Source organism: Nanorana parkeri, unplaced genomic scaffold (assembly GCF_000935625.1).
Source record: "Nanorana parkeri isolate BGI_ZX_2015 unplaced genomic scaffold, ASM93562v1 scaffold1136, whole genome shotgun sequence".
Taxonomy (NCBI): domain Eukaryota; kingdom Metazoa; phylum Chordata; class Amphibia; order Anura; family Dicroglossidae; genus Nanorana; species Nanorana parkeri.
In genome coordinates, this window is record NW_017307404.1 from 155,065 (window position 1) to 157,331 (window position 2,267).

The 2,267-nt window shown below is 41.6% G+C and overlaps 1 long non-coding RNA gene across 1 annotated transcript in view; it reads right to left on the bottom strand.

The window, feature by feature from the left end:
* Positions 1-256: 256 nt before the first annotated feature.
* The window catches only part of LOC108796597, a 22,951-nt gene continuing 20,940 nt past the window's right edge, over positions 257-2,267 (bottom strand). The window contains exon 4 of the long non-coding RNA XR_001941815.1: positions 257-331. This is a non-coding gene — a long non-coding RNA (uncharacterized LOC108796597). The remainder of the gene's footprint in view (positions 332-2,267) is intronic.

The following is a 2,267-nucleotide window of genomic DNA, read 5'->3' on the forward strand; positions in this document are numbered from 1 at the left end:
GCACCACCAGGTCCTGGTCCCCTCCCAGAGCTCAGGGAGACAAGGGACTATTTTATTAATGCTGCAGAGTAATATCAGGACCTGTGGCTCCCAATAATTAAGTTATAGTTCCGGCAGCCAGCCCGCACAGGCCGCCCCAGTGCAGCATGCATCAATCCATCTCAGAGCTGTGGATTGATTATCTAGTAGCTGTAGGGTCTGGGTAAAGCAACGATGTGTGGTCTGCTCAGAGAATCTGGAGGCTGTAGCAAAGCCATAGCTAGCTCCTTTTGCACCCGAGGCAAGAACAGAAAATTGTGCCCTCCCAAAAGGTGTGTGACATCACCCTACGCTGTGCACACACGGCGTCATGTGACGTCATGTGCCCGCCGCCAGGATGGCGGTGCACATGCGCAGAATGCGCTAGTGGCCTAGTTCGCAATAGCATAAAAATTTGTTTTTCGTTTCTGTTGATTTCATCCAAAACCAATTTTTAGTCTTTGCACATCTCATAATTCTCCTTTAATTTTGTTCATCTATGCAAGTTATGTATTTTGAAGTGGAACTTTTACAAAGGGTTTGCATATAGTTACAAAGTTAAAGAGAAAGTTGAAAAGAGACACAAGTCCATCTAGATAATAGAAAAAAACCTCAGAAAAAAACCCTATACCCACAGTTGATCCAGAGGAAGGCAAACAAAAACCTCATGAAGCATGGTTCAATTTGTTCTAACAGGGCAAAAAAATCCTTCCTGGTCCCCCTATGACAATCAGATATTCCCTGGATCAACAATCTCTAGTGTTATTACTTAAAATATTAATATAGTTAACTAGTTCCTGATGGGAAGCCTATTTCACAGCTCTTACTGTGAAAACGCCTTTCTATATGCGGAGGTGAAACCTTTTTTCCTCCAAAAGCGAAGAGTGCCCCCTCGTCCTTTTCACAGACCTTAAAGTGAACAACGTTATACCATGTTCACTGTACGGATCTTATATGATTTACTGCATTTTCACAATTGGCAGTGTGTGGGTCTTTGTTTGTATATAAACTACTACGTTTGTGATATCATTTTTGTATTTTGCATGGAGAGTGAGAGTGGTGGTTTTCATAAAGATACAGTTACACTTTCAGCACCACTCCTAAGATACATACACTGTAAACTAAGTTGCAGAATTGTCTTGGTTGCCAATATTGCCGTGTCCCCTAACCATTGTGATTGTTTCTCAGAAATTGGTTAGAAAGTAACAGACAAGTTTACTTTTATCAGGTCTTCACTGAGCAGTATATGTAAAGATTACATGACTGACTCAAATGTTGCCAGTCATTGGTAATACATAATCCTGAATGTATTAACTCCTGTTTTATTCATGTCACTGATATCTGCTGAATTAGCGACTGTCATTGTCATGAATCTGGTTTTAGACTAGAACATTTTTATCTCCATGTTATGTATGTGATAGATAGGGATGATTGTGGTAAACTTGATATTTTTCCACTTCCTGTTACAGGCAAAATGGTCATACAAAAGTAACAATTAGGCCTCGTTCACACCACACACCCGATTCTGGCCAGAGCGCACTGCATCACATAGCGGCCGACTCACAATGTTGTGGGGCAGGAGGGTGTGTGGCAGTCCATTGAAGTGAATGGCACCGTAGCCACACCCTCCGGCCGCAATGCTATCGGCCGCACAGGAATGCAAGGCACATTATGCCTGTGGTTCGGTCCAAACAAAATAGTGCTTGCAGCATTTTTTTTAATTTTTAACTTGGGAAGTCCCTCTTACCTTTCTGACCAGACCTAAAGGGTCTGGTATGGATCGGGAGGGGGACCCCACGCAGCTTTTTAAAAACGTTTCCTTTGTTTACATTTTTAAAAAAATGTATAATTATTTTATATTTTTTTTGGGGGGGGCAAGGCATTTTTCAAGCGTTTTTTACGCCTGCCGAATGCCTTGTTAACACTATAGGCGTGTTAATGAGTTCCCTATCGTGCGGTAAATTCTCAACGCACATGTGAAAGAGCCCTAAGAATGCATTCAAGTTCCCTAACAATTAACATAAATGTAACTTATTTGTGTATCACTCGGCTGTAGATCCTCCAATCATCTCTGAGTTGGTGCTGACACTGTCCTTACTTCTGGAGGATGGCTACTATTGTTCCCCATGGTCCCTGTATGCGTTGTAAAGTGGCCACTGCTCCAAGCTCAGTTAGGATACTTTAATGCATTTTTAAGATTTAATTCTTGAGTTTAATGTCACTTTGCTTGAAAAAAAATCTACTCTTTT